Genomic DNA, 11,170 nt, shown 5'->3' on the forward strand with positions numbered 1-11,170 from the left:
CCAGCAATTGTCAAAACTTTCCCTTCTCTCTTTTTAAGAGTTTGGAAGTATTTGATCTCCCTAAGTATAGAATTTGTGGTACCGTTGTCCACAAGGCATAATTCCTCTCCAATCGGAGTGATATCGTGAGACATCTATATTGAAAGAAAGAAAATTGTTTAGTAAACAATTATTTATTCAATCCATACATGCAATAAGTAACGAAACAGCAAATACACAAATGATGTTTACATAAGCTGTAATAGTACATACTCTAATGACTTAAAAGTCTTACAACCTTATTACATAAGGGAGTTTTTACTTATCTACTTATTACAACAACTATTGTTTTGACATAATACATGGATATCATTGTATGTAACACACATACTAATACTTAAAGTTTTTCATCTTCAAGTAAGATGCACTGAGATTAATGAAAAACTTCAAGTGGATCCATTGAGCAAAACTCAATGAGCATGTCATCTGTCGAAGAAAGTGGACCAACGTCTTCTGGTAGAAGATCGAGATTGTTCTCTGGTTCAACAGGAGCCTTTTGAGAACTTCCAACCTCTGGTCTAGCTTCATTTGTAAGATTGAAGTGAGCTTCATATCTTGGTTCCTCAGATGACTTTTTCTCCTTGAGGGATTTCTGATACAGGAGGACAAGATGCTTTGGGATACAACAATCTTTAGCGATATGATAGTCAGATCCACACCTGTCGCAATGTTTGTTGTTATTGCGACGGGCTTGTGGTGCCTTTTCCTTGCCATTTCCCTTCTTTCGGCCCTTGAATTTGCGCCTATTGTTGTGTTTGCGTTTTCCAATTGAATTCTTGGGATTATTCGAAGAATTTCCCTTGAATCTTTTTGTATTATCAGCATTATACTTAGCATTGAAGTGAACCTCAGGCAGAGGTGCAGAACCAGGAGGGCGCTGTTGAGCATTCTTGAGACAAAGCTCATGATGTTTTTCTGCCTGAGTAAATGTATGTATAAGCTGAGAATACCTCTGAAAATTGTTAGCTCGATACTGTTGATTTAGTATCCTGTCCTCCAGAAGCATAGTGGATAGAATTTTTTCTATCTTTTCTGCCTCCGTAGGCTCTTTTTCGCAAAATTTCAACTTGGAGCAAATCTGATGAACAACATAGTTGAACTCTACCACAGTTTTAAAATCCTGCAAGCGTAGTTGAGACCACTCAAAATTAGCCTTAGGCCAAATGAGTTTCTCTTGCTGATCATAACGCTCTTTGAGAGCTTTCCATAAAGTGAGAGGGTTCATCTCTAATATGTACTCATGTTTGAGGTCTTTATGGATATAAAGCCGAAGGAAAAAGGACAGTCATTATTTTCTTGTCCTCAGCTGGCGGGTCCCCATCAACGGGGTCCTCAATTGCTTTAATAATCCCATGAGAAGCAAAGTTTATCTTGATATCCGAAGCCCAAATTGGGTAGTTACTCCCATCGAGGGCGAGTTCATTGAACTCTCTAATTGCCATTGTCCCTACAATCATGATTAACATTTATTAATTTACAGAGGTAAATTAATAAAAAAACATGATATATAGAAGTTGTAATCTCAATGCAAAATGTAAGACCTCATAATTTGTCATGTGTTGAAAATTGATTGTAGGTAATAGACCATACAATTGTTTTTCAAACATATTCTTGGAATAACACATGCGGGTAATTATTATAAGATATAGACCCTTTTAGTGATGGGCGAAATATTCGCTGCCTAAATTTAAGACTGCTAGTTGCCAAAAATATTAGGTCTCCATCTTGGTAATCATCTTATAATATAGACCGCTTAATGATGGCCGAAAATTTCGCTGCCTAGTAATGATCATTTGTGACCAAAATATAGGGCTCCATCTACGCGTGGTTTTATTGCCAAGTCAAATTATTAAAGTCAAACATGCATTAAATTCTCCATTAATTATGTGAGGCATAATTAAGAGAATTTACTAAATTAAAATACAAAATTTAAAGAATTTTGTAATTTTAATAAAGCGTGAAAGTAGAGCATGTCTTGAAATAATATGTGAAGGCATTTTATTTAAGACAATAAATGAATTTAGTAAAAGCATGATATTTAATAATGTAAAATATCATAAACATCAGGGACTAAAAAGTCAAATTACATGAAGGTAATTACACTGATGAACTGCTTTTAGTAAATTGCAGAAATTAAAAGGGACTAAAGACTAATTTAAACTAATATTTACAATGCAAATAGTAAATAAAAACAAATAAATAGGGGTGATGGGCCGAAATTTGAATTTCGGCCCATCCCCACAACGATGCCGCGCCGGCCTGCTGGCGAGAGGGCGCCAGGGCCACCGGCCTTGGGCCGCAGCCAGGCTGGGCTGGCCTGCTTGCGCCAATGGGGGGTGGGGGCAGCCATGGGCTGGTTGGCCCATGGGACACAGGACGGAGGGGGTGGGAGGATTAGCCCCCACGACACCCACGTAACAGCGTCGCCATGCAACACCAACGTAACGTGAACGTCGTCGCCCACTCCGCGTAACAGCGATGCACATGCATGCCATGCGCGCAACTGTCGCCGCCCATTCCGCCATGCGCCGCAACCGCCATGCGCCTGCGTCGCTGCGTGCCCGCGCCGTTCGCGTCGCGCGTCGGAGTGCCGACGCGCGCCCTGCCCGCGACGCCAACCGTCGTCCAACCGCCGTCCATGCCTTGCCGCCGCCCATGCGCGCGCCGTGCCGGAGTGCCGCGTGCCCGCGCCGCTTGTGCCGGCATGACGCCAACCGCTACCGTCCATGCGCGCGCCGCGCCGGAGTGCCGCCCCCGCGCGCACCGTAATGGAGTACCAACCATGAGCGTGCCACGTGTCACGCCCGGAGTTTTATCCCAAACCTAAATTTGTAAAAGAAATCCGTAAATAGTAATTGGCTTAATTAACTCAGGAAAAATCCCTCTAAAGGAATTAATTTAATTAAATCGAGGTTCGCAAATCGATTAACTAGATTTAAACTCAAATTGCAGAAGTATAAAATTTGGCCAAACAAATTAAGTTAAAATTCGGCAAAAGTGAGGCTTTCTTTTTTTTCCCTCCTTTCTCTTTCTTTTTCCCTTCCTTCTCAAATTGGGCCGAAGTCTAATTTTCCTCCTCTCTCTTTTTCTTTTTCCTTTTTTTCTTTTTCCCCTCTTCCTTCCCAGGCCGGCCCCGCCGAGCCGGGCCACCTCTCCCTCCAGGCCGGCCCAGCCGACCGGCCGCCTCCTCTCCCACGCACGCGCTTCCTCCCCCTCGCCTGGCCCGCCAGCTGCCTCGGCCCAGCTCGCCAGCTCGCCCGCGCCCGCGCCGCGCGAAGTCCGCGCCGCCTCCCCGCGCTGGCCGAGTCCGCGTCGCCGCCGAGTCCGCCGCAACCGCCGCGCCCGCGTGTGCGACTTGGTCTCCACCGGCCGTCTTGCCCTAGCCGGTGCCTCTCCACCTTTAAAACCCCCTCGCACAAGCGCCGCCGCCGCCTTTTCCCCTCTCCGCCTGAGCCGCCGCCGTGCCTAGCCACCTCGCCGTCGCGTCCAATCTCGCGCCTCGCCGCTGATCGCCACCGCGGAGCGCTGTCACCACCTCCGCCTCGTCGTCGCCGACTTGCTCCGCCCTTGTCATCGCCGGCGGGCATGCCCAGTGCCCTCGCTTCCTCTCGCCACCTGTTCATCGCCGCACCTGGTCTCACCACCGCCACCCCCGATCCCATCGCCCGGTCGTCGTCGTCCGTGCCGTCGGACGTCGCCACCTGTCCCGTCACCTCGCCGACCCGTCGCCATCGTTCCCATCGCCAGTGAGCCTCTCCGATCCCCTCCTCCCCTCTTTTCCTCTCCACGGGATGCCGCCGATGCCGCCGTGTGCGTGCGCGCCTTGGACGTTGCCGTCGCAACTCCGGTTGCCGTCGCCCCCGCCTCGCCGTCGCCGATGCAACCCCATCGTCACCGGAGCGCCGCCGCCCTCCTATCACGCCGCCGACATCGCACTTCCCGAGCCGCCCTCCTCTCGGCGCGGTCGGCGTCTCCGTCGCCGGCTGTCGCGCCGCCGCTCGCCGGGTCGTCGCCGTCGCCACTCTCCGCCGGTGCCGCTCGTTTCCGCCGTCGCCACCCATCGCCGCCCGCTCGGCCGGCCGCTGCTTCCCTCCTCTCCCAGCCGAACTCCGCTCCCCCTCCTCTCTATTCCAAGGCCGCCGACAGGCGGGTCCCAGACGTCAGCCTGGTCTCCCCCCTCTCCTCTCTCTCCCCTCGGGCCCAGCTGCCAGTCCCCTTCTCCTCTCTCACCCGCCGACAGGTGGACCCCACCTGCCAGCTGTCAGCCCCTCTCTCCTCCGCTGACGTCAGCAGCCCCATTAATTGCGCAATAATTGATTTAGGATTTTTCTGTTTAGTTAAAAAACACAGTTAATCTTCTAAAATTCATAAGTAATTCATCTAGTCTCCGTTTAGGTCCATTCAAATTTCATTAAATCCAGAAAAATACCAAGAATCCATTAAAAATAGTTTTTTTCTCTGTTTCAGTAGTTTTATAGCCTGTTTTTGCTTGTTTTGCCTTGTTTGTCGTAGGTTTTGACCCCGTCGCAGCGCCGTTCGTTCCCGAAGTCGTCGTTGAAGTTTCTCGTGGGTCTAAGCAAGGCAAGAGGCACCCTTCTTTGATCATATTGAACCTATGATTATAAAATCCCCCGCTTTTACATTCAAACATGCATTGTATTCAAATGTATTTACTTTATTTATCTATTGGGCATTTACCTTTATACCCGTTGATCCCCATTTATTATTATTGTCACCCAGGGTTAATTTGACTAGAAATAGGCTTAGGCAATGCTTAGCCATGCTTAATACAACTAGCTCACCAATTATTATTTAATTATTGATTAGACTTTGATAGACCTTTAATGGTTGTGATCATTACCCATTTCCCCGATGTGGATTAATGACAACTAAAATATTGCTTATGGTGGGCTGTGGGTGTATGGTTTTGAGAGTTGTGCCCATGGCAGTTAAGGACCGGTTCTCAGGAAACCCTGTAAGTCTTACACGTACTAACCACAAGCCAGAATGGGCAACGGTGAGACTCGTAATCTAGGTTGTCCCTATTCGACGTACCAGGGCAAGGGTGAGCGTGATGGAGTATGGATGGGCAATCGTGGTATAACGAAAGCCCCTGCTGCTTCCGGATTCACCAAGGCACAAGAGGGGACTGCCGGACTTGGTGTAAAGGAGGGGGTGAAACCTGAAGTGCGGTGCGATTGTCTAGGGAGGGTTAGGTGAAAGATCTTATCATGGTTTCCGTACTGAGGTATCGTGGTGATACGTTGGTGCATGCTAACATGCTTGGGAGCCATGTCTTGTGGGTAAAGTTGTACACCTCTACAGAGTAAAACTATTTGAATAGCCGTGCCCACGGTTATTGGACGAACCGACAGATTCACTGGGATTAGTTGAACCATTAATAACCTGATCAATCCTGGAACTGGTTTGACCCTGCGCAACGTGGTGTAACGTTAGCAGTGGTTTGGGTCTGTTGCAACGTGGTTTAACATTGGACAGAGGGTTGACCCTGTTGCAGTGTGGTGTAACGCTGGACAGTGGTTTGGGTCTGTTGCAACGTGGTGTAACGTTGAACAGTGGATGATTATTTTAAATATTACTTTACTTTTATTTCAGTATATTTTATTTACTGTTTTGCTAAATTACTGCAGCTTTGTGCAATTTAACCTTAGCCTATCTTTGACACCCTATTGCATTCATTATTCTCCCTCTCTTGGGTGTTACTTGTTGAGTACGGTGGTTTGTACTCAGTCTTGCTTAATTTTTCCCCCACCAGAGCAAGTGCCAGAACTTGAGTCAGAAGTCAGAAGAAGGTTCCCAAGGTTGAAGTGAGGTTCAGTCCGCCGTCGAGAATGCCTGTGGTGTGGAGCCGTCATCGCCAGCTGAAGCTGAAGATTAGATGGTTTAGTCTTGTTTTCCTTTTCGCTGCATTTTGATAGATAATTATTTTTATTTGTTTTTAAGTCGTGGAACTGTGTATTAATTTGTCATAGTGTGTACTCGGGCTGATTCCTGGACCGAGATTTAATACATGCTATTGTTCAGAAATTTGGTGTAAATTTATGGACGTGACACCACGCCGGGCAACAGCCGGCGCACAGGCTGCCATGGCCGCCGTCGGTCATCGTGGTTGGCAAGGAGGAGGTTGGCGTGGCAGTGACCGGTAGTGCCGTCGATTGCGAGGAGGCAGCACCATTGTGACGCCGGTGATGGAGATCATCGTACCTTCTGTTTCTTCTTCTCTTCCTCTTTGTGTTTGGTGGGGAAGAGCGAAGTGCTAATAACGTGTTTAGAATTGAGAAACTACGACAGAGGAAGAAGAATGGGATTGATCTTCTCATTCACTTTCAAGTCATTATATACAGGGGGATACGGTGTGAACAAAGGGGTACTACGTTTGGGCTCGTTCCAGAGAAACGCTAATGGGAGATATACACGTGAAGAAAGCTTCTCCTCCTCCTTTGTATCTGGATAGATTAGATCTATCCCTTGGATGTATGAGATCACACCAAATATTTCATAGCATCTATAATCAAGTAGGCATTTCAGTAATTGAAAAGGTAAAATGAGTCAAAAAAATTCAAATAGAAAATCTGACTAAGCTGCTCTGTTTTCTAGGTTAATTCATACGGTAAAATCTTAAAACTCTGCTATGGAGTTGCTTCTATATTGCATACTGTGATACTGATATCATAAGAAGCATCCTAAAGGGGCAGAATAAACAAGGCGTCGTTCTACCATCAATTGAGTAAAAAACATATATATAAGTTTGTGCTTTAATCACTAGTTTCCATGTTGGTTGATTTATTCAGTTAGACACCGGATAAAAGAAATTAGAGATAGAGACCGGTTTAAGAAATTCGAAATTCACCATAACTGATTTTCTACCGTGTCCTACTCCTACTCAAACAAGAAATCCGTGTCCTACTCTAACAAGAAAAGAAGAGATAGTTTGTTTCGGTGATCGGTAGAATCAAAATTCCCTACTACATTTGAGATTACCCCGTGCCCCACCAGTGCCATATAAATAGAGAGACAGACGAGGGGACGCCTGAGTTCTATGTTCTAAAACCAAAACCATAATTGCCCGATCGATTAGGCACTAGAAGGGATGATCGTGACGTGATCTCAAAAGAAGGCTGCATGTTTAGAAGTGATCATCGGCAATCTAATCTCGCCGGAGACGAAGGTCGTCAACGCCCACATCAAGCTGCCAGAAAGATCGGAGAAAAGGAGAGAAGAAAACAGAGCAGGAGGATCGATTCAATCACGATGGCTTCTCAACCAGATCAATAGATCAAATTAATTCCGTATTAGCATAGGTGATCAATATTAGGCTAAGATTAGAAATTAACGTTGGATCAACTAACCTAACATTGATATGAAAGTTTCCTTTTCTTCTGCCGAAAAGGGCGAATATTGAAAATTTCAACATGATTACAAATTACAATCATGTGCATTTTCAGGGACTTTAGTCAGCTTTGAAGTCCAATCGACCTTAGATATACAAAATTACAACTTAACTTTAACAACATTTCGACAGCACCCATCCCAAACTACATATACTTAAGAAAAAAAAATACACATCTAGTTAAGTCGTGGCCAACTAATAGGTTGGCAAAAATCAAACAGATTGGATAAAGATCACCGTGGAGAACAAAGATTTCATATGTCTAGCTCTTCTCAAAAGGCTCACATGCACACAGTTACGTTCCTAATTTCCTATCCATCTGTACCACAATGAACAAGGAAAAAAAAAAGGAGAACAGCAAGAAATGGCAGAGGACAACGATCAAGTAGATTGGGGGCACAAAGCCAAACCCAAATGGCCAACACGTAGAGGTGTTCCGGTGTCTAGAATCGTCGGCAATGTCGCACTTGAGCTCCACATCGGAGCCCCAGAGGTGCACCACGCCTGATCGACCGAGCCAGCCATTTCAGCGACCCCAGCGACAGGAGCGCCGACTGCCCTTCCATGCCGGAGCGGCCTCGGGTCACGGGACTCGCCCGCGCGGCCGCCGGCGACGGGTATACACGCCCTTCTTCTGGACGGCGCCGCAGGCCGCCTCGCGTCCCTAGAACCCGACGTACAGGCTGCCGTCGGCCCACCGGAGCATGCCCTGCCCGCGGGCCGCCGACGTACTCGGTGCTGTCGCGCGCGCCCTTCGGGGAACCCCGTGCGCCACTCACTCCTCGCGCGCGACAGCCGCCGCCTCTCCCTCCCCCTCGCGTCGTGCGTGCCGCCATGCGCCGTCACCTCCTCGTGCATACCGTGCGCCGCCGCGCCCCATCGCCTCCGCGTAAGCCGGTTGGAATCACGGACAAGGCAGGGGTAATTTCGTCATACCATAATTATATTATTATTATTATTATTTTAAAAAATAAAACCTAACGGTGTACATACACGAGAGTTAGACGGCGGCTTGGTTTTTTTTTTAAAATGGAGTCAAATAAGCAAACTGAAGAAAATAAAGTTATTTTTGTAGTTAACCTTTATTATAATTACTTTAATAGTGACGAATCTAGGATGAAGCATGTCCACCTAAAGATGATTGTATATAATTTGATAAATTCATTTTAGCAAAGCAGTAATAATAGTAAAATTGACAATATGATTCAATATACATACATTACATAACACATATTTGTATTCAAGTGAATTTTTTATAAATTCATATATATTGCTATATACCGAGTATGGACGGTAGGGTATGCCTTTGTCTACGCCCCTGACTTTAAACCTGAACTATAATTTTATATATTTACACAAAAAATTTAATTAAAACAAAAGGTTAAGAAAATATATTTAAACGTTGATGGCATCAAAGAAAAATAAACGGAGGGAGTTGTACTTCAGCTCAACCTATGCTTATAAGCATAAGGATGGCGTTAACGCCGATTCTTTTTATTTAAACACATGTAGCCCTGTAATTCTAAAAGTAAGCACACAGCATTAGTAATTATTATTCCCTCCATTTCATAATGTAAGATGTTTGACTTTTTTTTAATGATTGATCATTTGTCTTATTCAAAAAGAACTTTAATCATGATTTGTTATTTTTTAAGTTTAAGTAACAAATGGTTAAACGTTATAAAAAAAAGTCAAACATGTTATGAACGGAGGTAGTACTACATTACTAAAATTCGGTTGACCTGATCCCCAACAGAATAAATGGGCCATCTAGTTAGCTAGATGTCCAAAAGATTAATGGGCTTTTTGCTGCCCTGTTTTAGCAATAACGTGCACAGCTCAGAAGCCCAATATCGTTAACTCGTCTGTTTGTCAGCCAACAGCAGATATTTAGGTCTTTTTTTTTTCTTGATATACTCCTATATAGATTACACTAACAAATAGTGCATATGATTTGTAAAAGCAAAATAACACCAGTTAAACAATACCCAAACATAAGCTCAGAATAGACCACTATGTCAAACATTCTTATAAAGTAACAAAATTTGAAAGGGCAGTTAATGTTTCCTAAAACTAATTAGGGGCATTATTAATTTGCAATCACAATGCATTGGAGCCTTCATAGCATAGGTCCCAGAAATTACACAAGTGACGGTACATTACAATTGTTTTCGAATATTCCTATTGTCAGCCGGCTTTCTATTTTATTCCAAGGATTATCTTAATTTCAATTAGTGGATCATTAAATCACTTAAGTTAGCTTGACGACGCACCTGATGCTTAAACTGGCATTAGCATATACTAAATTTGTTCTAAAATATAAATATTTATAGGTTAATTAGCAGACATTAAGGTAGAGGAGAAAATACTATAATACTATTTAATAATTGATGAATGGATTGACGAGACAAGTAGTACCGTGAATAATATCAAGAATGGTTATATTTTTTATAAGATTTAAATTTCCGAAATACTTGTATTTTGGTACAAAGAGAGTATATATGATGGAACCAAATAATGAGAGAAAATCAACTCAATTACAAGGCATGTGACAAAAAAAATGTTACAAATCAGCATGTTCTAATTCATCGTAGTAAGGTTAACTTGGTTACGACGGTCTAAACCATCTGCATTAGAGTTTGCCACACTATTAAAAGCTAAAAATGTAAAGTGATTACCTTTGGCAATGCTCTCACCTTCTTCAAGGGTTGAGAGAAACTCGGCTATTTGAAGTTCCTCAATGAAGAGTAGAATTGTTGAATTCAAACTTAGATAAGAAACTCTTGTGTTCTCTCTCTTTTACTGTTATTACTTGTCTTAGCCTAATCTATGCATGTGTTAGGTTGACAGCTCTCTTAAATTGCTTTCTAGCTATCTCACGTTGCTTGTTAAAACTTGATTCAAGTGGATGTTACATTTTCCCTTTATAATTAACATTAGTTTGGCCTCACCTCATGTGAACCGGAGGCCCTATTGACCAGAGACTCCGGCCAGTACTAATCCGCTGTGAAGAAAAACAGATCTACTTGTTTCACTATTCTAGAATTAAGAATGTAGTAGGAGCCTTTGGTTGGGCTGTAGCTCCACAAGACACAAACGATTAAGGAGCTAGAGCCTCACCGTGTGCTCTGTTTTCACCTACTTGTGATGGTGATAATCGACGAGGCAACAACCACTATAAACGACTAGAATTTTTTTTAATTTTTTAATAAATAATTTTATTACTAAACCTTAAAAGAAAATATTTCTACGTGGTTTTTACCACGCCACTAACACTGGTGTAGCCAAAAGTTTTATACGGTAAAAATACTTTCTCTTCGGGTTTAGTAACAAAATTATTTATTAAAAAGGTTTTAAAAATAAAAAATTCATCTGGGGGACGTCTATTAGATAGTTTAGTTATATTCAGACAGGCGGGGTGGTGGCGCAGTTGGCTAGCGCGTAGGTCTCATAGCTATTTGAGTTATCCTGAGGTCGAGAGTTCGAGCCTCTCTCACCCCATATTTTTTTACAAATAAACATATTTCATCTTTCAAAAAAGGAGCATGGCTTGATAAACATCAAATGTCAACTGTTTAACTACTACCAGTACATTATTTTCATCTTTCAAAAAAGGAACATGAAGTGTCAAAGGTGGCAATGTTTTAACTACACCCCCTAATTCTTTTTATCACTCTGAACCTAACCATGAAATGTCAAGGTGGCAATATATTACACCCT

The 11,170-nt window shown here is 43.7% G+C and overlaps 1 non-coding gene across 1 annotated transcript; it reads left to right on the forward strand.

Moving 5' to 3' along the window:
• Window positions 1-10,865: 10,865 nt before the first annotated feature.
• Window positions 10,866-10,951, forward strand: TRNAM-CAU. The gene is given in 2 exon segments: window positions 10,866-10,903; window positions 10,916-10,951. It is a non-coding gene; the product is annotated as a tRNA-Met (tRNA).
• Window positions 10,952-11,170: the final 219 nt, after the last annotated feature.

This window comes from Oryza brachyantha, chromosome 2, assembly GCF_000231095.2.
Source record: "Oryza brachyantha chromosome 2, ObraRS2, whole genome shotgun sequence".
Taxonomy (NCBI): domain Eukaryota; kingdom Viridiplantae; phylum Streptophyta; class Magnoliopsida; order Poales; family Poaceae; genus Oryza; species Oryza brachyantha.